This window comes from Falco cherrug, chromosome 1, assembly GCF_023634085.1.
Source record: "Falco cherrug isolate bFalChe1 chromosome 1, bFalChe1.pri, whole genome shotgun sequence".
Taxonomy (NCBI): Eukaryota; Metazoa; Chordata; class Aves; order Falconiformes; family Falconidae; genus Falco; species Falco cherrug.
In genome coordinates, this window is record NC_073697.1 from 30,630,359 (window position 1) to 30,657,865 (window position 27,507).

The window sequence follows — 27,507 nt, forward strand, 5'->3', positions numbered from 1 at the left end:
GAAAGCACCACAGGATTTAAGTGCCATTGAAATCAATACAGTTGTTAGATCCAAAAATGCATTTAGGCATCTGAAGTACAAGTTAGTCATCTGAGACCCAGTGGGTGATTTAAAAGCATTTAAGAGTCAGAAGCTATTTCAAGTTTGCACCTGTCTCATTGCAGTAAAGGCCCAGGAGATACTGCTGCTACCTTGGCAGAAGAGTGTTTTGAGGGGTGCCTTTATTCCCCGTAGCAAGATTAAGCTGCTGCATAATTGGAGTGAGGGGCTTACAGAAGGAGGCAGGATGACATGTGACTACGGAATTTCATATATGAATATAGAATTCATATAAAAACCAAAATATATTAACTATTTTTGGAAGAAGGGCCAAAGCTTGGCTTCTAATTTTTAGACTATTTCTGCTTTTATCCAATGTTACACACATAATCTGGAGAGTGTCCAGGTCACAGTGCTGCCTTGCATTTGCTCGCACAATAGTCTAATAGAATATGCTCCCGCAGTGTAACAGGGGTGACTTGAAAAGACCAGACTTGCTGATTCTTGTGACCATAGAAGTGGTGTCTTGCTTCTTGCCTTTAACAAACAAACAAACAAACAAACAAACAAACAAAACCAGACAGCAGTTCAGTTATCTCTAACCAAATAGGCACTTCAATCTTATGTATCCTCAGTTCATTGTGCTGGTTTCTGTATATGTAAGATTTTGATTTCCCTCCACTGGATAGAGAAGCTGTATGCCTTAGCCACTGCCAGCTTTTGAAGTGTTGCCACACATGACACTGTGTGTCTTCTAAACCCGTTTGTCCTATTTTACTTTTTTGTGGATCTAAATATTTCTAAGACATTTATTTTTTCTGCATCTGAGCTTTTCTATTTGATATAATATTATTTTGGAAACTCTCTTGGGTATTTTGAGGGTGATAGGATTAATGATTGTGAGGTGATTAAAGTTTTCTGTGACAAGAACAATATAAATACCACATACAGATTTCCTAGTATTTCATTTCAAAAAAAGACAAGCTCGTTCCAGACAAATGCAGCACAAATAAACTGGGTCACCACAAGTATAAGTGCTGAAGTGAGCAGTATTTTATCATTTTGTCATGAAACTTTCTGGACCATGGCCACACTTGGGCTTACTATGTCCCTTCATGAATTACAGATACACAGTTGTTGGACTAGAGACAGTACTTTTCAAAGTGCAGTCAAGTTCAAAATGTGCAAATTGAAACAGAAGTACATTTCTAAATTGAAACAGAAGTACATTTCTAAGAAACGTCTCCTTCCAGAATAAATAAAGCCTAGTCCTTCACCATGGAGTAACAAACTGGCAAAACACCAGACTTTAAAAGGAGAAAAAAAAATCAGTCACATGAAAATTGATTTCCATAGTTATAAGAAAGGACTATCCAAAAAGAAAAATATTAATTATTTGAATTTGAAGAAATATATGCCACATTACTGCTAAAATTCTGGAAGGAATTCAAGTTTGTTGATATCTTTAGCATTATTTAGAATTCTGGTTGCTACATCTCTATAAATATATAGCACACATTTTTAAAAAGTCCAGGTAGTGGTGACAATGATGATGAAATTTACAGAATGTTTTCCAGTCAAGAATGTAGGTTAGGAAGGTTTGATATAGAGGATAGATGAATGGGGAGGGATGGATGGTGTGGAAAAGTTCAATAGAGAGTTCAGCATTGTTCGTTATGCAAAAGATAGTGGTAGCCTAAATTAGCAAGATCAAAATTAATAAAAGGGAGTAACCTAAAGCCTTGAGATTAAAACAAAGAAGGAGGTACTGTGTTCTCATACACAGAACTCATAGGCTACCTGTAAACTCTTTCCCATGCCTTCTTTTTTCTATCTTTCCTTTTCTTTCTGTTCAGTAGCATAGTGAGTTTTGTACCTGCATGAGTGACAGTTTACTCCCTGTCTCCTCCTTAAAATTTCTGCTGTGTCTTTTCATCTGCAGGCAAAGTAGTTCTGCAAGATATTGACAGGATTGGTTTTCTATGAAAACAGTACAAATTATGTAATAAAGTACATAAAATATATATTGTAATATAGTATTCCATTAAATTATTGAAGATAAATGTGTGTATGTACATATATATATCTGTAAATTATATACTACTTTATATATAGAAAGCACATATATAACATATAATCCATTGGTTCAAAAAAGATATGAAAGAATGTTAAAACATTGATGGATATTAAAGAAAAAATGGTAGATATTATTTCTAGCTTTGGAGGCTATTAACCTGCTGACTGCCAGGGGCTAGGACAGTATGCCAGTGAAAGATCATCCTATACTGCTCTTCTTTCTCTAAAAGTCATCTGCTGGCCACTGTCAAAAAAAAGCACTATGGAGTCTCAGATTCTTAGTTTGACTTAATAATGACAGAATACCTTTATGATAATAACCAGTGTATTTTTAGGCTTAAGATCAGACTGAAGCTCAAGTCCAAAAAGGTTTGTTTTCCCTGAAACTTTTTGATGGTTTATGTAGTATGTCAGTAATGGTATATAGAACTGGATGGACCTGCAGATCTCATACACAATAATAAGTTCTGTTTTCTCTATTTGACTTAAATGACATTGGAGCAGTAGATTTTAAGGTAATACATTTTTTTTTTTGAGAAACCAAAGTGTGGGAAATCTCAGCTGATCTGAAGCATCAGAATGCGAGCCTAACATTAGCATTGAACAGATACCCGTGTATCCTTGAAGACCCTGGGAAAGTCCTGAGAAGACCTGAGCCAACAAGATAAGGAATTGCCAGATGTGCAAGTAGAAGAAGTGTATCATAGACGTAGCAAAGAAAAGGCCATCCAATCATGAACTGATGGTCTGTGAGTGAACCAATCATGTATAGACATCTATTCTTAAGAAATATATAAAAAGGCTTGTCAGAACAATAAACGGCCTTTTGGCCTTTTGGTTTTATGCACAATCCTTTCTGTCGTGTCTGTCTCAACAGTGACACAAAGAAACAAAGTCTTTCCAAAAGAAGGAAATCAAGAAAGAATTCAAAGGAATGCAGACATCTAGATTGCTGTTTCAGAGGACTAAGGAAAATAAACAAGTAGAATATAAATGTACTCTTCACTGGGTAAAAAAATGGCTGGCTGGTTAGGTCCAAAGGGTTGCGGTGAATGGAGTTAAGTCCAGTTGGCAACCAGTCACAAGTGGTGCTCCCCAGGGCACAGTACTGGGGCCAGTCTTGTTTAATATCTTTATCAATGATCTGCACGAGGGGATCAGTTGCACTCTCAGCAAGTTGTCAGACTACACCAAGTCAGGTGGGAGTGTTGATCTGCTTGAAGGCAGAAAGGCTCTACAGAGGGATCTGGACAGCTGGATGGATGGGCCAAGGCCAGCTGCACGAGGTTCAACAAGGCGACGTGCCAGGGTCATGATAACCCCATGCAACACTACAGGCTTGGGGAAGAGCAGATGGAATGCTGCCCAGCAGAAAAGGACCTGGCGTTGTCAGTCAACAGCTGCCTGCATATAAGCTGGCTGTGTGCCCAGGTGGCCAAGAAGGCCAGCAGCACCCTGGCTTGTATCAGAAATAGTGTGGCCAGCAGGACTAGGGAAAGGAAAGTACAGTGCCCTGTACTCGGCACTGGTGAGGCCGCACCTCAACTACTGTGTTTGGGTTTTAGGCCCCTCACTACAAGAAAGACATTGAGGTGCTGGAACGTGTCCAAAGAAGAGCAATGAAGCTGGTGAAAGGTCTAGAGAACAAATCCTATGAGGAACAGCTGAGGGAACTGAGGTTGTTTAGCCTGAAGGAGGCCCGGAGGAGACCTTGTCGTGCTCTCTGCAACTACGTGAAAGGAGGCTGTGGTGAGGTGGGTGTCCACCTCTTCTCCCAAGTAACAAGCAATAGGATGTGAGGAAATGGCATCAGGTTGTGCCAGGGGACATTTAGATTGGACATCAGGAAAATTTTCTTCACTGAAGGGGTCGTGAAGCATTGGAACAGGCTGCCCGAGGAAGTATCGGCACTGGGAAGTATGAGTCACCATCCCTGGAGGTATTTGAAAGACATGTAGATGCGGTGCTTAAGGACATAGGTTAGTGGTGGATATGATAGTGTTAGGTTAATGGCTGATTCTATGATTTTAAGGTTCTTTTCCAACTAAGTTATTCTATGATTCTGTATTGTGATTTGAGTTGCTAACTCTCTGAATCAAGTCAGTAAAAGACTGATTGTCCCTTGTTTTAATGAAACGGAAGGTATAAAAATACATTAATTTGTTGAAAAAGATGAAGTCCTGAATGTAATTTGATGTTCATAAAATGGGAAAGAAAAACAAATTCACTACAAAATGAAAAAGGTTTTAGTCCCCTGGTTTTTGAGTATAAATTTTCTGGGAAAAGCAGAGAGTTTAAAACACCTTACATAGTTTAAAGTAGTGCTTTTCATTGAAAAAATGAGTGTGTGTGTGTGTGTATTTTCAGTAAACTCTAGTTTGGTGCATTTGAAATTCTCAACATAATGATTATAGCTGTATATCTTAGGACGAAATGGTAAAAAACCCACAACTGAACAAACCCTTTTGATATCTATTTTATCTGAGGTAGAAAAAACAGGGAGGGCAACCTAAGTAACAGAACTCTTATGATGTGAGATGTGTCTAAAAGAACTGTATTTGTCAGAGAATCATCTACATTTTCTGGCAAATTCTCAATTTTCAAAAGGAAATGCAGGGTTACCCAGAGAAGTTCACATAAATAAGCAAATTTGCATAACCAATATCACAAATATTTATTTAGAAACTGGAGAAAGGTATAACAGGTCATATTTGCCTAGCAAAAGGTCATAATTCTGCATTATGTATAAATGTAGTCACTTTGAAAAGGAATGAAGAACTGATCTAAAAGCCAAGCGTACTATTGATCTTTCAGTGGCAAAACAATGTTTCTCATCATAGCAAATTTTCTCTTGATGCAGGCTGTGCTAATGATGCACCAAAAAAAAAAAAAAAAAAAAAAAAAAAGTGTCATGGGCAAGCTAAAGATTTGCTGATTTCTCATAAGCTCACTTATACTGCAAGACATAAATTTGACTCTAGAGCTCAAGTCAATATTATATAAAAAAAATGCCACAGGCATTTGTAACATCTTTTCTTACAGTATATGATATATCCATTAAAGCATATTCAGAATCAGCATACTTCAGTGTCCTTCTCAAAGTGTGGGCATCCACCTCACTGGTTCCCAACTTGAGTTTTAAGCTGAAGAATAGTTTCCTCCAGCTTCAATTGACCCAAAAGTTTATTGTTGTTATACAGTGACTACTAGATTGGTTGGACCTTTACTACTTATTTCTGATGGATAAACATCAATTATGATCTTAACTTTATATGTAAGTGTTTTACTTGTAGCCTGGTTGTATATACAGACAAGAAATGTGATACACTGAATCTGAAGTAATTTTCACTTCAAAGCCAGCAGTTATGCTGCAAGTAAAGAACACCATAAAAACTACTAAAGCATTTTCAAAAGAAGAATGAATGAAGAGAGATTTTGCAGGGAATGAAGTTTCCTTCCTGCAGAATTTTTCTTTCAGGAACTAGACTTCATAGTATCTCATTTCAGTGATATTATCAAGTTGTCTCAGCTTTGAATTTGCAGTTATGGCTTCCATTTTCTCTGGCAAGAGGTGGTGAACAGCAGAACACTATGGTTTATAAATACTACACACATTCCATCTTTTAGCATCACTTTATATTTCTTCCTGAATTATAGCACTATTTGTGTAGAAGAAATAAAATTCAGCACTGTAATAGAATCAATCTGACTACCTCACAGAGCAGCTGTATGTTTTCCATGTTTTTGCAAAGTTTTATGACCATAGGTTAATAAGAAATTGCTTTATCTAGCTACAATATTATTCAGTATAGCATTTCTCCACTGTTACATAAGTAAAAGTTAATTTCCCCTAACTTACAAACTTTTTTATTCTTATTATATTCATAGTTTTGTGTTCATGATGTTGTTTTCCAGTTCAGTTTGTGTGTGCTGGTTTTGGCTGGGGTAGAGTTAATTTTCTTCATAGTAGCTTGTATGGGGCTATGTTTTGGATTTCTGCTAGAAACAGTGTTGCTAGTGCAGGGATATTTTCATTAGTGCTGAGCCGTGCTCACACGGAATCAGTCTTTTCTGCTTCTTACAGCACCTCACAGCAATTAGACTGGGAGTGCCCCAAGAACTTGGGAGGTTCTACAGCTGGGACAGCTGACCCCAATTGACCAAAGGGATATTCCATACCGTATGATATCATGCTCAGCCATAAACTAGGGGGAAGGTTTGCTGGGGGGGCTGCTGTTTGGGGGCTGGCTGTGCATTGGTCAGTTGGTGGTCAGCAATTGTTTTCATTCGCATCACTTGTCTTTCTTGGGTTTTATTTCTCTCTTTGTTATTTTCCTTCTAATTAGATGATGATGATGATGATTGTTGTTGTTGTTGTTATTGTTTCAGTTATTAAACTGTTCTTATCTCAGCCTACGAGTTTTCTCACTTTTAAACTTTCCAATTCTTTCCCCCCCATCCTGCTGGGGCAGGGAGTGAGAGAGCAGCTGTGTGGCGCTGAGTTGCTGGCTGGGGTTAAACCTCAACAGGACACAACCAGACATGATGCAGCTGACTGATTTCATCACAGAAAAACAAGATGAGGGACAGGGAAGGAAATAAGGAAAATGCAAATGCTTGAGATTTTATTTTTAGTGAGTATTACCCAAATAATATTATAAATTCTTGAATAACTTTAGGAAATTTGTGAATAATATTGCAAAAATCTGTAAGTGATCTAGTGAACAATTAATTAGTTATGCACTGATAGACTCTTTTGTGTAGTGTTAGCATACAACTCTGACAGAACATCAGTGATTATCAGTGCCTACACTGTAGTTCATCATAGAGGTTTCCATTACCCTGACTAGGTGGTTCTTACCAGAGGTACTGAACATATACTTGTTTACTCCTTCCAGATCCCCTGTGCAGTAGCTCCAAGCAAACAATACACAAAAAATACTGTGCCTGGGTGTTTTTTTTTTTAACAAAATCTGCAGATTTTCTTGTATGAAACCAATGGGAAGCAGGAAAATTTTTTACACAAGTCTTACTGAACTTCTAGGAGGTTGGGTTTTTTTGCTGTTTTTCACAAAGAAAGTACTCTGATCTCATAAATTTCTTGTTTCAAGACAGATGTCTATTCTTGTGAAGATACTCTATGAATTCTGATCACCTGTAACAATGGGGCTAAGGAGTTTTTTGTTTTTTTGTTAAGACATCAGGTCCCATTACTCAGGTAGATCACAGAAATAAGATGATGCTTTGTGACATACTCAATAATATGATTTTGTCATTACTAATAAAAGGCCACAGGCTTTATACTGACCTGGCAATGCAGAGTCTCAGGTCTAGTTGGGGCTTCCCTTGGCTCAAGCTGATTTTAGGTGATTTAGCTTGGCAGGTAGCCTAGTGACCAGTGCCTCACCTGTTTCAGAAGAAGTTCTGTGAGTACCTGCTCCCACAAAAAACTTGAGATTTTTCTCTAACCTCTCACCGTCTGTCTGAGAAAGATTTGTACTATCAACCTTGGGACCCAGAAGGACAATGCAGGGGTGATATAGTGTCAGAAGAAAAAGGCAAAAATTAACAGGTCTTTTTTGTACAGCAATTTTAAAGATACTGAGGGTTTTCTGTATGAATTTAGATTGCAAGTACTGCTACTGTTTGCTAGATTTTGATGAGACATTTAAGATTTTAATCAGATTTATGACAGATTTCTTGCTACATTTGTCTGGTGTATTCCCAGAATGGCCTATTTCCTGTAGATGCTTTGTGCGATTAATAAAGATAGGAAGCATTCAGATCTCCTAAAAGAGTTAAACAGACTCCTGTATACCTGCAGGTGGATTATCTGGGTGGTTGCTTAACTGGAGTTTGCCTTTCCCAGTGCCCTAGCTGCTGGTCCAGCACAGGTATCCTATACGTGCCATGTTTGTTAAACAACACCCTTCTTACTTACAGTGCATGCCATTATAACCTAATTTATATAGATTGTGGTTTTTTTTCTTTTTCTTTCATAGAATCACAGAATGGTTGGGGTTGGAAGAGACCTCTGGAGATCAATCTAGTCCAACCACACTGCTAAAGCAGGTCTACCTAAAGCAGGTTGCACAGAGAAATGTCCAGGCAGTTTTGAATATCTCCAGAGAAGGAGACTCCACACCCTCCCTAGGCAGCCTGTCCCAGTGCTCTGCCACCCTCAAAGTAAAGAAGTTTTTCCTCATATTCAGCTGGAACTTCCTGTGTTGCAGTTTGTGCCTGTTGCCCCTTGTCCTGTCACTGGGCACTGCTGAAAAGAGCCTGGCCCCAGCCTCTTGACACTCACCCTTAAGATTTTTGCAGACATTGGTAAGATCCCCTCTGTGTCTTCCCTTCTCCAGGCTAAAACAGGCCCAGCTCTCTCAGCCTTTCCTCATAAGGGAGATGTGCCTGCCCCCCTCATCATCTTTGTAGCCCTCTGCTGGGCCATCTCCAGTAGTTCCCTGTCTCTCTTGAACTGGGGAGCCCAGAACTGCTGGACACAGCACTCCAGATGTGGCCTCACCAGGGCAGAGTAGAGGGGCAGGATCACCTCCCTCGATCCGCTGGCCATACTCCTCCTAATGCACCTCAGGATCCCACTGGCCTTCTTGGCCACAAGGGCACCACACTGCTGGCTCATGGGCAACTTGGCGTCCACCAGAACTCCCAGGCCCTTCTCTGCAGAGCTGCTTTCCAGCAGGTCAGCCCTCAGCCTGTACTGGTGCGTGAGGTTACTCCTCCCTAGGTGCAGGATCTTACGTTGCCTTTGTTGAACTTCATTAGGTTCCTCTCCACCCAACTCTCTGGTCTGTCCAGGTCTCGCTGTATGGCAGCGCAGCCTCCTGGTGTGTCAGCCACTCCTCCTAATTTGGTTTCACCAGTAAACCTGCTGAGGGTATGCTCTGTCCCTTCAGCCAGGTAGATAAGTTGAACAGGACTGGACCTAGTACTGACCTGGGGAACACTGCTCAAGCTACAGGCTTCCAGCTGGACTCTGCACCGCTGATCACAATCCCCTGAGCTCTCCCATTCAGCCAGTTCTCTCTCAATCCACCTCACTGTCCACTCATCCAACCCACACTTTCTGAATTTACCTGTGATGATGTTGTGGGAGGCAGTGTCAAAAGTCTTGCTGAGGTCAAAGTAGACAACATCCACTGCTCTCCCCTCATCTACCCAGCCAGTCATTCCATCATAGAAGGGTATTAGGTTGGTCAGGTATGACTTCCCCTTGGTGAATCCACGTTAACTGCTCCTGGTAACCTTTTTCTCCATGTGCTTCAAGATGACCTTCAGGATGAGCTGTTTCCATCACCTCTCCAGGGATGGGGATGAGGCTGACTGGCCTGTAATTTCAGGCGTTCTCCTTCATGCCTTTTTTGAAGACTTGAGTGACATTGGCTTTCCTTCAGTCCTCAGGCACCTCTTCTGCTCTCCATGACCTTTCAAAGATGATGGAGAGTGGCTTAGCAATAACATCTGTCAGGTCCCTCAGCACTCGGGGGTGCAGCCCATTGGGGCCCATGGATCTGTGGGTGTCACATTTGCCTAAATGATCTCTAACCCGATCCTCCTTAAACAGGGGAATGTCTTCCTTTCTCCAGACTTTCTCTCTTGCCTCCAGAGTCTGCGATTCCTGAGGGGTGGCCTTGGCAGTAAAGACTGAAGCAAAGAAGGCATTCAGTAACTCTGCCTTTTCTGTATCCTTTGTCACCTTGCTTTATCCTGGTAGTGCTTCTTACCTAGGTTAACCACGATGACCGCATAGAGAGAATTTAGGAAAACTAAGACTCTAATCTGTGCAATCAACTACAACAGTGGCTGTGAATACCCTCTCTCTTCCTCTTATACACACAAACATATTAAAAGAAGTTTGAGAATCTTGTATTATAGATAAGAACTTTCAACTTGCCCTCTAACATGGGTAACACGCTGAATACTAGAATACAAAACTAGATAGGGAAAAATGAGTATGAAGATAACTCTGTCAATGAAAAGTTGTCTAAGGAAAAACAGAAATTCCTGATGCTAGAAACACTGTAATTCAGCAGTACTCCTGAACCAGCAAAATGACAGCACAAATCTATTCCATTTAGTCTGATAGCAGAACATGAATTATAAATCACACTGTGTTAGCCACTTGTTGCTTCATAACCCAATCATATGAAATAACATTTAAGGCTTACCAGTAATCAGAAGGTTGAAAATGCTTTTATTCTTTTCAGCGATCATAAAATGATCAACATTTATTTACAGTTGATTTAATAGAGTAGTAAATAGGAGCTTGTCTATTCTAAGCAACTTTTTTTTTTTTTTTTTAATAAATTTCAAGCTCAGCTGGAAATGTGTTAGGGTTTTCTCTTTACACAAAAAATGCACTTACAAAAAAATATTTTTTTGGTATGATATTCCATTTTATTTGTTAAGGATTTGAATTTCAAAGGACGATTCAAATGGGGGGAAAAAACCACAGTCTTATGTGTTCTCTGTTTTCAGAAAGAAATTAAATGTTCAAAAGGAGATTTTTATATCATTACAGATCTGATGAACCCTTTAGGTATATACCATGTATACTGCTGCTGACACCCTGAGTGCTGTAATAGCATATCAGAGCACTGAGAAATTAAATTTTTTTTAATACATTAATCTAAAGGAATTTAACAGTATACAGCCATAACAAACCAAGATGTTTTTCGGCTTTGTTTTTGGTTTTTGTTGTTGTTGTTGTTTTTTCCCCTGCAGATGTAGCCCCATAGAATGGCTTTTGAAAAAATTTCCTTTTACTTTGGTCTTGTATTTTCTCTGGCAAAAGAAAAAACTTGTTAATGTCTAAAAAATATAACTATTCATTTATTTTTGACATCTTTATAAACTTGAGAAAATAATTTAGAAAATACAAGGAAGGCAAGTCTGATTAATGTTATATCATTTGGAACTGCAAACATAGGTTTAGCATTCATGAGGCTAAACCAACAGCCTATCCATGAATCTGTGTGCTTGCACTGAAAAATACATTTGTTCCTAATAAATATTTCAATAAAAGCAATGAGAAATAAAGGGGGAGACAGGAGATGATAAAAATAAATTTCTGGAGCTTGTTGTAGATCTTTATTTTAATTGATTCTTTATTAATTTACAGAAAACAAAATTACTGCCTTGTGGTATATCGGCCTTTGGAATGAGGTCTCATACAAATCACTGAAGTACAAGGATAACTCATTTTGTCCCCAGTTTTCAAATATATATATGATTATAGGTGTTGCAAACAATGTAAGTAGCTATGGAGAGGAAGAAATAGTAAAAGTGAAAAAGCATAACTGTAAAACTTGAATTGAAGAAATAAGGCTTCTGCAAACTAGCATTTCCCATGAGAATTATTTTTATTTAGGAAATAAATAAAAAATAAAGAAATGTAGTAGACCCAGAAATTTGGTGGAAATATAGTAGAAATTAAATTTAGAAAATGCAAAATATTTTCCTTTTAATCAGTCCTACAGAATACGAAAACTAGTTGCCTTACTGGACTATTGGTCTAGAAAATTTTTAGTTTGGACTTGCCTTTTTCCTTTGAGCTGGTAGACAATCACTCTCAGATGCAGTTCTTTTCTATGATCAATATACTATTCTAAAATGATAAACTGTGAAGTCTAATGAAGTCACTGAGGAGGTGTCACATTGCAAACTTATAACTAAGATTTTTAAAATCCAGAGCTATTTCTCCCCCCACTCCCAAAGTCTATCATGGAGAAAAATAAATAAACCACAATTTTTCTTTTGATTCTGATATAGTAGAAAGAATTTTTAAAAGCTTAAAGGTATTCACATGGAAGAAATACTGTATTAAGTGTTTGCACAAGTATTGCAACAGTCAGTCAGTTTTGCAGGTAGCCTAAGTTTGGTTTGCTACACAGGATTCTGTGCAAACAGTTTTATCCTGTTAAGTCTTTTAGAAATTACAGTTCTATCATATGTGAATTTCCACTTGACTAAAGAGACTTAGAGAATAGATATGATAGTCTAAACAAACTTTTATTTTTTAAGAGTTAGAAAATTTGTAAAATTTATTTTTCAGGAGTATTTGCTTAGCTACATTAATAGATTGGTTTCTGCATTAGTCAATTCTGGATGCAACTGAATGGTAATAAAGATTTACAACAGGACTGTTGGGATTTTTATTATGTGAAATTGAAGTTAAATGCCTAAATTTTTAGGAAGGAAGAAAAAAAATATTTATACAGAACAGTTTTAGCTAAACTGCATTGTGGTAAACAGTTTCTGAGGTCTAGAATAATTACCTGACTGAATACAGGAAGAGAATAAATCATATGTCATATGCATATCAAGGCCAGTGATGTCTTTCCACAGAGGCAGCAGTTTTTGCATTTTAGTCAATATCCAATTTCCTCTAGACTAATCAAATTGATTTTTAGGATGAAATTATTGCAGATGAAGGAATGTCACTTTTGTAGATTCACAGAGGGAAAGCATGAAACTTGGGAAACGTGTAGGAATTACATTGAATGTTTTCATCATTCTTCCTTACACAAAAATGTTAGGGATGTACTAAGAAAATCTGCTAGAAATTCCTACAGAAGGAAATAAAAAAGTCATACAGGAAGAACGAGATTATCTTGAAGACCTGAATAACAGAAACAGAATGAAGTATATTAGTACAAAGTGCAATGCTAAATACTTATGGATAATTATAAGCATTGACAGTCCCAAATATTCAGAAACTATGAATCATGTCTTTGAAAAAGTCTCACTGAGCTGACTAAAATTTTAAATTATACATTTAAGATTAATTTTCCTTGCTATTTCTTGAGTCTTTGAGCCTTGATTCTTACCTGCAAGTGTGGTTCTACAATCATGAAAGTACTTAAAAGGGAAAGTAAAAATAAGATTGTCACTATATGGCAGGTTGTAGCGTCCCTAAGGGGAAAGAACCAAACCAAAACACCCTCTACCCCCCTCCTCAATGTCAGTATTAATTTGTGACTTGTAAATGAAAAATCATGTCAAGGTAGCAGACTGAGGAACTTAGATGAAAGTTTCAGATATCCACTTAATTTTTTATTAGAAAGCACAAGATTTTTTGCTTGCTTTTTTAGAGTTTATTATAGTAGTTCTTTTGATAGAATAGAGGTTATTTTCCCCTCCTGCTGTTTTGTGGGGAATATAAGTTTTAAACACTTTTCTTCCCCTTGATGATGATGATTTGGACAGCCTTATATGCTTGTGGAATCTGGCCAAAGACAAAAGATGAAGCTCAGGTTTGAGGTTTTTTTTGGTCGTGTGCGTGTTGGTTTGGGTTGTTTGTTTTTTTCTTGGGGGGGCAGGGGGGGGAAGGATGGTTTTTTTCTTCTTTTCTTATTTTGATTCCATTGCTTTTTGATTTGTTTCCCCTGCAGTATAGCTAGAGAAAGTGCTACTTAAACCCCAAGGAATGCTAAAAGAAAAAGACTTGATGAACCCAAATTTGCTGAAGTGTTAAAACTCTAGTAAAAGAGTGCTGCATATGAATTCATGGCAATATATCCCAAACTCCCACAATCCACAAGTTGTTTTTTTTTTCCTCCCCCCCCCGCCCCTCGCCCCCGACTTTAATTTAGTCTGTCTTAATGTTTCATATGTATGCCTGTTTTGCTTTAACCTCAGATGGGACCTAAGTACTATGCAGCCACTTACTGCCTCCCCACCCCAGCCCTAGAGGGGTAGGAAAGTGATTTGAGAAAAAAGGTAAAACTGGAGAGTAGAGATAATGACAATTAAATAATTTAAAAATATATTACTATTACTACTACTAATGAGAAGGAGAGAGAGGGAGAGAAGAATAAAATCCAAAAGGGAAAAAGCCCCAAGTGATGCACAATACAGTTGCTCATTACCTGCTGATAGATGCCCAGCCAGTTCCCAAGCAGCGATCTGGCAGGCCCTGGCTAACTCCCACCAGTTTATACACTGAACATGAAGTTCTATGGTATTGAATACCTCTTCAGCCAGTTTGGGTCACCTGTCCTGGCTGTGCCCCCTTCCAATTTCTTGTGCCCCTCCAGCCCTCTCACTGGCAAGGCCTGAGGAACTGAAAAGTCCTTGATTTACTATAAATATTTCTTAGCAACAACCAAAACCATCAGTGTTATCAACATTATTCTCACACTAAATCCAAAATACTTTTGATTCCATTGCTTTTTGGTTGCATTGTACCCCAGCTACTGAGAAGAAAATTAACTCTATCCCAGCTGAAACCAACACAATGTCTGACTGTGTGCAGGTATGCTTTGTTGTACTTCCTGATTCACTGATCACACAGCAGCATTAGATTCTGGTTTGCTATGCATTCCAGTGAGCTCACTGCCTCCGTTTGTTTTTTTTTGTTTGTTTTTTTTTTTTGTGGAATTGTAAGACACAGAAGAGATTCCTGTCCTTGGTGGGTGGGTTTTTTTTTCTCCTTTTGTTTTGTTTTGATTGCTGTCAGGACACAGTTATCTGAATCTGAGTTAGAGAGTGTTTAACAATCCTTCCTGGGTGTGTAACCAATGTATATACAGTTACATCAATCTCCAAATCCTTCACTTTTTCTGCAGAACTGACTTTTCCAGGAGGGAAATTTAGCAGGGGATTGTTTTGCAGTTGACACCTGCAATTGTTTAGACTTGAGACAATGAACTCTCAATTTGAAGGCAGGGCATTTGTAGTGTTTACTCAGCTCCTATAACAGAGAGGGTATTCCCTCAAAGTTCAGTTGTTTACTTACTTATTTTTAAATTTGGGAATCTTAGTAGGTTTGCTAAGGAAAAATAAATCAAAATATTTATTTTCTATTGGTGTAGTTTTCGTTTCAGTTATAGAATAAGAGATTTGTGCTGGTGTAAACAAGAATTCATAGGTATGCTATATACTTACATATGGCTGTGTTTACATGACTTCTGTAATTATCAGCACATGTTACAACTCTCCACAAATACAGGATTTTTCATTTTCTTTGTGATCCTAATTACTTCTGGTTCTCATAAAATAAAGTAAAATATATCAGCCTTTTGATTATTTGGTTGAATTTCAAAGTCTATAGCAATGATGAACAGTCACTAGCAAGTTGTAAGAAAGAGTATTATATTTTAATTAAAATAAATTTACAGAATTAAATAGTTCTAGATATCTGTAGTTCTTTTTTATTGGTCTGGTAAACTGTAAACTAGTGAAGTGATATGGAAGCCCATTGTTGATAAGAATTACTATGGCACTATATATGTGGACTTTCAAAGTTTTTGTTACCTTCCATTGAATGATATTCTCAAAACAAATTACATTTGGACCTCCAGCTGATTTCTCACACAGTTAATTTCATAGCAACAGAAATGGCATCATTGAGGTTTGATAGTAAAATTATGGAAGAAATATTTAAATTCTGTTTATTGTTCAATATTTCCAAGGATATTTTCTAGGCAGGAGGATGTTTTTTTTTGCATACACATCTTTATTTTAATACTCTGATGTCTTAATATAATTATATGAAACAGATTTTTACAATAATTATCTTCTTAAGAACATTCCTGACACAATACATTTTTTGAAATATTTTTTTTAAATAGAAACCAAAAAGACAGTTGTAATGGTCTAGATCACAAATTGCTGTGTGAAGAGTTTCTATTTTAGTAAATTGTCTAAGTGCATACAATTTTGTATGTCATTGTCGCTGTTATAATACTGAATTGCTTTGGTTCCAACTATATATAAGTCCAACATACCCACCTAATTCATAGCTTTACTTCCTCTATTTAGTAATTTGCACTACGTGAGAACTGGGAGTTTTGAACTGTGATGAAGCACCATGAAGCAGCAATAGCAGCTCAGCATTTTACTACAATGAGTTTCCCAATCAATGGAGAGATAAGCAGATAAACTCCTGTAGAAGTTAATATTGTAGTCATGTTTCACAGGTTGAACACTGAGAAAGCATATATGCTTGGAGTCCATGCAAAATTATTTGACTGAATGTGCAGGTCTACAGTTAACACTGACTTACCACAAACTATCAGTCATAAAAGTATTCAATGTTTGAATTTTGCAGCTTACTATAATTTTAAGACTGGCTGATTTACCTTTTTGTTTTGGTTTGGGTTTTTAGATAATTTTAGTTGCTAAAAGTTTATTAAGTACTAATCAAAAGCACTTGTGAATTGTGTCAACTTTTCCATATCACCTGAAATTTCCATTTCACCTGAAATGAAAATAAGAAAAAAGAGAAGGGTTCCCAAATGTTGAAATAAACTGTTATTTTCATGTATTTAAAAGGGAAATTTACAAAGTACCTAAATTTTAGATTTGTACTATGGGTTGTGAAGATTAATTTAATATTTAATCGCACCAGCATAGTGTCAAAGTAAATGCTCCATCCCAACCTTAGTACCAGGTTACCAATATTCACAGGCCAGAGCACCTGTTGACTGATTAGCACCAGGAGGACTCCAAAACATATAGTTAGGCTGGGCTAGGAAGCCAAGACCATCTCACAGCAGGTGAAACTACTGCAGCCAATGCCATCAGGCGTCTATAAGAAGTCAGGAGACTGACAGGTGGACAGAAATCACAACAGATTTAGAACCTTTTCTGGGCTAGCTAAGATTAAAATTCTTTGTGCTAGGATGGTTTTGTTTTGTGGTTTATCCAATAATCAAGTGGTTAGGCTTCTTAGTTAGCATCGAGTTTTTTTTCCCCAAAGGATTTGCAGCTATATGTTTTACTTCTTAAGTGAGATGTTGTATGATTGTATTATTTGGTATCTTGTGAGTTTCTCACTTTATACTGTTTGTACTACTATGTTTTGCATGGCATATACGGATATGCATTAAGCATAAAATCAGAATCCAAGGGCTTTCCCCAAACAGACATACATCAAAATACTCTAATTGCTGAGATACAGAATTGATTTTTTTTTTCCCCAGGGCCTGGTTTATTGAAATGGCTTTTGCATAAAAGCACTCCTGAATTTGATTCTTCCTTTTTCTAGATGTATGATATAGTTCTTAATTTCCTTTGCTTTTGTTAATGGACTTGAAAAAAGGAATATTTCATTTGTGCTGAAGGAAAATGTTTTGCCTAGTGAGAACTGAATAGTTTTTCTTTTCAAAAAATTTTATTAGAGAAATAAATTACTAAATTATTTTATCTTCAGTATTTCTATTCATCAGTTAAATCACACTATGAGTTACTGAGAATCTTTTGGATGATCTATGACTCTCTTTAAAGAGTAATATACACAGTCAATGTGGTATATGAAATATGACTGCTCTTGGAACAAGGAATTATGTGTTTCAGCAACATTTGGTTTAGAGGAATTTAGGAATATTCTACTGATGGAAAACTAAAAGAATTTTTCCTTCCAATATCTTAACTTGCTCTTAGAAAATTGCAGCATTTCCCAAGAAATATTACAAGACTATAAGAAAAGTTTAAGACTGCTGCAGGCTTATTTTTATCTTTACTTAATGGAACAATTTATTTTTTAAGCCTTGCTATTTAGAAACATACTGAGAATTAGTATCTATGCTATATTTTAGGGAAAGAACTGTAACTTGCTACAAGTCTGACTTGTGTATCAAATGCTTTACAGACCCTTTTACTGTGACTGTTTTCAGGGGAAAAGAACGAAGAAAAATTCTGTTTCCTTCAACCTATAATAATGGGAATTGATATTGTTCATAGGATCTTGCTGCACAAACTTAGTGATGTGTGGTTGTTAGTTGCTTTTTCACTGCTTGTCTTTGTGCTGATGATGATCTCTATCTTCAAAATCTGTCAGCCATGTGGATAAGCTAAATAATGTTACGCTTATAGACTTTCCAAGTTAGGAAACTCATTATTGTTGGTATGGGATATTGCATTGTACTACATATTTTCAGGGCTGAGATATTTTATTAAGCTATTGCTACTAAGGTAAGTTCTTGCTGCTTTTCAACTTTCGTTTTGTGAATAAATGACATCTTAGAAATTACTGTCATGCAACTCTTTAGGTAGTGATAAGCGTTAAGGCCAGTTTTAAACTTTAAAACTAAACTTTATTAAATTCCTCATTAACAATACACCTCATGGTGTTTCTATCTATCTTCTTCATGCCTGATATCCTTATGGTATTTCTTCCACTCTCAAAAGAAGGACCTTAAAATTGGCTTCTGATATTTTTTTCTCTTGGTTTTGCTTTTGCCAGTACTCCTAGTTTATTAGTCAGGACATTTGTTTGCAGTCACTTGCATTTCTCTTGTTCTTTGTTTTCCAAATTTCTGTAACCTGGATGCCTCCTGTGTATGCATCTTTGCCCTTTTGGTGCTCAACTTGCTCACATGCATCTGTAAAATGCTATTTATGTGTGTCACAGGACTCTGCTTCTTCTACAAAATATTAAGCTGATAACATACGTGGATATAATTAAATCTTTCATATCAATGTATCTAATTTTTATGAGTTCAGAAACATAGATGTTCCTGTTTTAATATTTTATTTGCCTATTTGGTTATAAATCGTACTTAATCAGGAGAGATTTCTGTGTTAGAAATACCATCACAATAGATACAGCTTATTTATATTTACCAAACGCTAGTTACTGGAGAGCTAGTGTAATAGCCAATATGTAGTGGATCACTGAGTAAAACAGAGATAAACAATGATCATTTGCTGCAATTAAAAATTGTTACTGTTTTCTTTAGTGATAATTCAGTGTCTGACAACATGGACTGCATATAAATACTGTTTCTCTAAATATTTTATAAAACACATTACATACTTGAACTGTTTTTATCCCCTCGTCTTTTTCTTGCATTTGCATATTTTTTTATACAAATATGTTTCAGCATTTTTGTTTGTACTTATTTGATGAGGTCCTAATCATTTGAAAGGATTTAGGCTCAGAAAGGATATTTCAGTAAAAAAATTAAAATATGCCATTTTTACAAGGGCAAATAGTGTTAGAACAAGGGGTAATGAAAAGAGGGTAGATTTAGATTAGATGATATGAAATTCTTTACTGTGAGGGTGGTGAGAAGTTGGAACAAAGAGAAGTTGTGGATTTCCCATCCCTGGAAGTGTTCAAGGCCAAGCTGCATAGGGCTTTGAGCACCCTGGTCTACGGGAAGGTGTCCCAGGCTGTGGCAGTGGGATTGTAGCTAGATGATCCCCTCCAATTCAAACAATTCTATGATTCCATTAAATTAAAAAATATTTGTTCATGTTTTTTTATGGTCATTATGAAGTCACTAGAACTTCTCTAGTTTGTAGTTCTAAATGGTGCATCTACATTTCCTAATTCATGTAATGCATAATGAAAATGGATACATAAATTAGTGATAAATTATCCAGTAATGTTATGCAGTAGCAAGTCAGAAAAATATCTCTATCATTAGCTTGGATTTAAGACCACTAGTAATTTTGAAAAAAAAAAGAAAAAAGAAAACCAACACATTAAAAAATCTGTATTCCTTTTACTTTGAAAGCCATATTGAACAGGCTAGGAAGACACTGGCAAGCTTAATTAATGCCCTGTGTCATGAAGTATGACAAACAAACATCTACAGTATGGAGGACCTATATGACCTTGATAGTCTTTACTATAAGTAGATAACATAGTATTTTTTAAGTCTTATTAAAACCAAGAAGGCCCCTCAGTAAGGTACACTGGTATCTGCTTCTTCCAGGTACAGTTGTTCTCTTTCTCAATTCCATTATTTTTGGCTGTGTTTTCTGTCTGTTCCTTAGCTCCTACCATTCTTCCCTTTCTTTCACTTACGGGTGAAATTCTGCAATCTTATACGTATCTGTAGTATTGCTCCCTATCTCATACCAGATGAATAGACTGAGTAAAAGATGAAAAGTCTCCCTTACACAGAAAGACACATTGCAAAGACAGGAAGGAAGCCCAAAGTTTGGATCAGAAACTGCTATTTGCATCATCTTTCCTTCCCTTATTGCATTGACAGTAGGAGTAACAGTATTTAGAAAATCTGTTTTCCCAGGGTGGCAATAACGGCATTTGCCATCACAGAGAGAATACAGTGATACTTAGAAAAGTGACTTAATGGTGGTTTCCAGTTTGAGAACACCTAATGTTGGCTATGCCATGAGAATTATTTATTTTAAAGGCAGCAATTTAGACTATTGATACAGAGGACCTTGCCTTTGAAATTGTAGTTAAGTTTTATGGGGAGGCACTTATGAGATTCCTTCTAAGACAATTTGTGTATATTTAGAGAAAACACAGCCTTTAGAGATTCTGGAGCATCCAGCTAGCAGAGACACTTTTAGAAATAGTGTGGAACAGCTGGTTATACTATCACAAGTAAAGTGTAATATTCATACAATTAAATATCTGCAAGCACAGTTTTAAAGGTCAGCTTTCTTTCATATATGGAATTGAGTTCTGAATGACTCTGTGTATTCATTTTAAAGCAAACACATTGACCTCAAGCCTCAGCCATGTATTTACCTTCAGGTTGAATTATTCATATGCCCAATATATCAGATATTAATTCAGATGTCTTGTGCATCAATTTGCAGGTGTAATCAATAGTCATTTCAACCCAACAGCTCAGCTCTGGTTATTTTCTCCTCCTAACTGTGGACACTGGTCTTAACACTCATGTCCATGTTGAAGTTCTTATGAAATTATAACTGCAATAAAAAGTGATGCTGATAAAACTCCTGTTTCAAAAGCAACCCTTGAATAAGAAATATATTTTGACAATATTATCATCTGCTTTCAGGTGGCTCTTTACCTAAATCACTCATGTGGAGTTAACATGTTTTTTACCGAAGCACAACAAACTGTAAGTCTACTTTTTAACACAAGATTCTTCAAGACAAAATTTTTTATTTAGTCAACTTTAAAAAACATCTACCTTAATTTAGGTTATTTCTTTCCCCTCTTGATATTCCTTTTCTCCTCTGCATGAAAACAAGTGTAATAGATTATGGCAAGATCTGCTGATTCAAGGATTCAGTCTTAAAAGGAGAGAGAGCTGTGACACTGGTGTAAAAAGAAAAGGGAAATCGAAAGGTTTCCCCTCAGTGATCTCTGATATGCAATTGAAATGTATGTGGATGGCAAAGACATTTTACAGGAGAGCAGGAATCTGGAAGGGCCTCTAAGCAGCTGCTCTCCAGCTTGTCCTTTAAGACTTTCGGCTAAAGCATAGCTATTAGATATTGCAATCCTCTAGAAAAAGGGAAGACCTGTTTTCCTAAACGTAGATGATATTTTCCTGTCGCTGCAACTCACCATTCATGTCAACGGTAATGGATTGAGCCTGTATGTAATGCACTTTGAAGTGGTCTTAGCTTTTATCCTTTTTTTTTCCTGTTATCTGAGCAATCTGACTCAAAAATGTAAGTATTAGCTAGCTGGTAAACAGGAATCTACTGAATATATTTGCTATCATCTTCATTTTTTTGCTTAGTACATGCCTGGACAATTGTTGAAAATCATAAAAAAAGAGACCATGAGGGATTTTTTTTCTCATATAGTATGTATAACACATGTATGTGTGCATGCCTTTGATTTACTATGAAAAAATGCTTGGCTAGTCAGTGTAAAATTCATAACTACAAAATTACCGACAAGTACCTAACAGTAAACGTTAGGAGCCTTACTTTGATACTTTAAATCTCAAAACCCCAGAAGTTTTCAATGTTCAAGAAAATCAGTCAGAGCTTAAGAACATTAAACTAGACCATTTAGGAAGGCCGCATCTATGTCTTGTATGAAACTATACATTTGCTAAAGCAGATATATAAGAATTATATATATATATAAAGCATTATTACACATTATGCAAAAATAAAGGAATCATAAAGTGAAAAGTAACTTTTACATTACCTATTCTATAGGTTAAAATATTTTCCTCAAGATATTTCTGCTACACAGAACTGATGATTCTTTGAAAGATTTGGGGTGTTTATTCTTTTTCTGGAAACACACAAGAAATATATATCATGTGAATTTTTATTTCAGAAAGATTAAAAATACTGTTGCTATTTTTTAATATAAATCTTCATTTAAAAACAAACAAACAACCAACAAACCCCACCAACACAGGTAACATTATTTTACAAAAATAACTATATCTGAAACTGGAAATTCTATTTAGAAAGATTAACTGCAGCAACATTCTGAGTAATCCTCTTCCCAACTTACCAAGGAATAGTTTTCAAAAATCATAGCTGTCTCTAAAACAGCTCGCTGGTAAAATTTTTTAGTGTAGATGACAACATACAGATTATAACTATGGGGTAATTATTTCAAGCTTTGTATTAACTTTGTTGGTGATTTTTATTAAAAGCTTTAGGGACGTAAAAAAGTTGCCTAGCTCAGTAAAATATTTTTACTACCAAGTATGTAGAACTCCTAACTAAACAAATAGCTTATTCAAGAAAACTAAGTTAAATAGGAAGAAAATGCATTACACTGTTACCTACTTCAGTAATTCCAAGTTGCCTAGTGTGCTTTTCTGAACTTTGAGAACTGTGTTTTTGTAATGGTAAATAAAATCACCAATAATGAGCCTGCAGGGATCTTTATTATAACTATCCTGATTTGTTCATTTACTCTATTTCCCATGCATGCTGGGATGTGCAACTTTCTGGAATCAAGTCATAGATTATCTGTTTGCTGCCCCACTGTCCTAGAAGGAATGAACTTGAAAATAAGTAGACTGGGCACTTGTAATAACTTGTGAATAAAATGAGTTTCTGTGTAAGGCAAGGAATGACAATACAATTTTTAAATTTGAAAATTTTCCATCAAGAAATATGTAATATTTCCCCTTCCCAATTTAATGGGCAGAGAAGAGACAGTGCGCAAAACAAAACAAAACCCCAACTTATTTAGGGACAAGACTATAAAATAGATGTCTGCTTCTGGTACTTTCATTTAATCTCAGATTAGTTGTTTTCATACTTCTGTTCATCAGCAGCCATTTTATTCCCTATTTATCAAGGCAAAGTCTTCTAGTGAGCTCAGGAAAACTTGTTTGAAGGAGGAGCACAGGACTGGAACTCAAGTGTTTGGATTTCAGTTTTAAAATATACCCATGATATGTCTTTTTAGGACCAGCCACAAATAGAATATACATGTGTAAACTCAGAAAAAAGATCTCCATTGATTTTTATTTTTTTTAGCTTTCAAACAGTCTTTGTGAAAACATGCTGACTTGCTAAATGATAAGCCATTTTATTGCACATTATCCTGATCTTTCCGTATCCCTGTCAATATTAAGTTGGAGAAGAAGTGATCATTAATTCTTCAGTATCTAACAATTTACTTCTAAATTTAGGGGGTTAGTGTAAAAATGTATCCTTTCATTGTGTTCTAATGCACAGGGAGTACAAGAATTGGTAAAGATATCCATGCTGTATCTGTGATGAAATAATTGTATGCAGATTTGTTTCAATGTTGATTAAGAAATTATTCCAGTATTTAGTAAATAACTTAATACAATCAATTATTAAAAATCCAGAAGAATAAAAAGAGAAAGGCATTTTTCAGATTTCATCATGATGAAAATGAAACACTTGGTGGTGAAGCGTGGCTGTTGTTCTTTAGAGAGTTGTTCCATCCTTCTACCACCTAAGGTTCCATTCACTAGGTACAGCTGAATTTAGGGCTGTGTTTCTGTTCAGACTGTGCTGTGCAGCTGTAAACTTCTTTACATATAGACGTGTTAATTGTGTGTATGTTTATAGAATATTATTCTTGTAGTACACAGGGCTAATAAAAAAAAAAGGTTTAAAATTTACAAAGCCTACTTACAGAATGTATTCCACTCACAAATACAAATTAATTCAGATGCTGTGCATGCTGTAATCCACACTGTCATTCAGGATTATAGGGGCCAATAGACCAACTATGTCCTGAGGGTGTGAACTGGGACAGATCAATTTACAGAGCTTTGGCAATGGTTGAACTGCTGGTGCTGAAATTCTTTGTTGGACAGATGACCAACTCACCAGAGATTATAGATTTAAGACAAGATTGATGGTTAAACCTTGCAAATAAAATCATCTTGAAATGTGTTCTGACTGATTAGAAAGCTAATTTAAAGGCATCACTCCGCAGTAGTTCCTTAGAACAAGACGGTCATTAAACTTCTAGTGTTAAAAAAATTCTCTCTTAGGCCTGTTGCTAGTAGCAAATGCGTTACTGGTTTTATTTGCAGATTATTTTTTAAAGGTCTCTGTTGACCAGTTTCTTTTTATCTGAATAGTCACTAGGGTGAACTTAGATTATCAATAATTACTTTCACACGCATAGCACAGCAGAGAGTAAGATTTTTTTGCCCTTTGGGCACTCAGCAAAAGCTACCGTGCAAGCGCCACAAGTTTCTAAAGGGTTCATGAGAAAGCTTTGATTAGGTAACAAAGAAGGCTATTTTACAGAAGAGGATGTGATTTTCAGTTTGGTTGAACATGGTTTACCACTGAAATGTGTTTTGAAGAGAAATAGAAACAGCAGGAAAGCAGGCCTGAGAGAGTGGAGGTAGTAAATAAGCACGGGACAAGAAAATTTCTCCAAAGTAGAGAAAGGAGTGTACTTGAAACAAGAGGTAGCCCACAAAGCTGGGTGGTGGGTTTTTTTCCCCTCTTTTTTAGGGAATAAGGGAAGGAGATAGTTTTGGATGGAAAAGTAGCAGGTAGAGATAAGAATAACAGGAGAAAAGGAGGGATTTCTGAAAAGGAAGTGTGCTGTATGGCAAGCCAGGAATAAAGTCCTTCAAAAGTGTACAGAATTTTAATCAAAATAAAAAGAACCATTTATCCTTCTGAGCCAGGAGTCCTGAGAAGTACTAGATGTGCAAGTACCTATATCCAGAAGAAAACACAGGCTCCTATAGTCAGTGTGAGTGTGTGTGTATGTGTTTGTAAGCAAAATTATCTAGTAAATTCCATCAATAATAGTGTATAGCCTAACCTGCATGACATAAGCAGGAAGCTGCATTTATCAGTTTATCACCTCTTTCTCTTTTTCCATTATTTTGTCTTAGTCTGTTGAGTATGAGTGTGGAAGGAGTATTTGCTTGTTTATAGATAGCTGTGCTCGGTGGACTTATTCTTCCTCATAGTCAAAAGGAAGCTGAGGGAATGAAAAGTGAAACCTAGAAAGAAGATTGAAGATTAGGGATGATTGGAAATTTCGCAGTGAGATTAGCAGCCATTTGAAATGTTGAACTGTAAAATCTTAAATATTTGTAAAGCAGAGTTGATGGTAGCAATACGTTGCTCTGGGTAAAAATTAAAAAAAAAATAACTTAAACAGTATTTTCCACAGAATATTTTTAAATTTATGATTTCCATTTCACTTAGATTGAAACTCTGTCAGCAACAGAATTTTCATTAAAAACGCTCAAAAGAAGTCTGACTTGTAAATAGGCCTACAGACGACTGGAAGGTAGGATATGGAACCTGAGTATTTAGATTCCATGATCTTCTTAAGCGAGAGAGTAAGAAAGATTTTTAGAGAACAGGCTTCAAAAACTCAGAGTGTTAAATAAAGTGATTTGTTTGTTGCTAAAAAAGTAACAGAAGGAAAAAAACACAACCTCTCTGAAGGGTGGCAGGGCAGTTGAAAAGAGATCCTTGAAAATTTGTGTTTAAGGGATATGGCATCGTTGGGAGTAGACCAGTGATTCTGCTTTATCGCAAGATTTTGTTATTTGAATTCCACATAAATCTTTGATCTATTGCTTACTTTCAATAATTTTTACGATATCTGAATAGGTTTCTTTAGTTCATTATTTTCAGTTCTTGTGGGCCACATCGTATATTGTAAGCTTTCATCATATATTCCTTTATTGGTATGAGTGACTTCTCTGAGTCTGTTTCAGAACCTGAAGACCTGAAAATATCTTTTGCTGCAGTTCTTTAAGTTATTCTCCTTAAACAGAATTAACCCAGTTCCCTTATTCTTACTTTAGAATATATGTTCTCAGCTTTCAGGATATTTTGTGCTCCTCACTATATAATTTTTAAGCTAGTTACATCTGATAAATGATAAATTGATAGTTACAAAACTGACCCTTAAAAATAAGCTATACTTATAGTGGGTAAAGAAAACTTTGAATTCAAACTCACTCTAGCTACATAGACATTGAGGGAAATTAGAGATTCTGTATCTTGGATAGCATCTACTTCACTGCTGTGAGGGGGATCTACAGAAAAATGGTAATTGTTACCAGAAATATAACTAAGATCACAGAACCATTTCTCACTGGCAAATTGCTTGCTACTGTCACTAGATACAAACTTGCACAGAAATAGCTTGAAAGTTACCTGGAAAGACAAGAGTGTATTACTCTTGAGCGTTAAAGCAGCCTTATTAAGAATCAGTTTTGTTCTTTTTTTTTTTTTTTTTTTTTTTTTTCCCCCCCGAAAAGAAGTAATAGAGATCCATTTATACACTTGCTCCTCCTCTAAGATAAATATCCTGTGGAACAAAATCATATAAACCCCCCCAAACTTCATCTGAGTTACCACCACAAAAAATATACCATATGAATGAACCATCCAACCCCATGACTGTTACATGAGATTATCTTCAATCCAATATACCAAATTCAAAACATAAAAGGAACTTACCAGAGACAAGGTGTGTGAAAGCAAGCATCTAGGCTTGGGGTTTTTTTGTTACAGAGAAAAAGTTTATCCATTTATTTCAAACTAGGCATGTAGTATGTAGTTGTTATCTCTTTTCTGTGTGATTTCAAAAATGAAACAATTCAAATTAATCATATCAATAATTTTAGCTCCTTTATATGCAAACCTTTCCTTTCCTTTCCTACCCTACACAAGATAAGAGCTCAAACATAGACTACTTTAGAGTGCTGATGCTCAGCATTCCCCAAAGACCTATTTGTTTGTTAGACAATGATGAAGGATACTGCAAGGATGAAATTATGTTTAGGCATGTGCTTAAGACAGTTGTTCAATTTGGTGGATAAACTGTAAAGACCAGCCACAGTCTTTAAATATAATCCTTTGTACTGTCCAAGAAAGGGGGATGTGTTATCTATGAAGTATTGTTAGAAATCTATGGCTACTGATGTGTTTCAAAAAAAAAGACTAATTTCTGCTTTACAGAGATACAGAAACTCAATTTCATGAATCAAATCAGACTTTACTGCAAAAATACCAGTAAAGACATATGTTTACAAATTTGACTTTGGGCTAAAACATAGAGCTATCAGAACGAAAGATGAAAAATCCATCCATCCATCCATCTCTATAGCAAAATTAACCCCACCTTCAACTAAGTGCAGCATAACATTTTCAAAATTGAAACATATCTCTAAAGAAATGTTCAGACTTCCATGAGATAAAACAAGACTGACATTTGATACTGGGATTGAA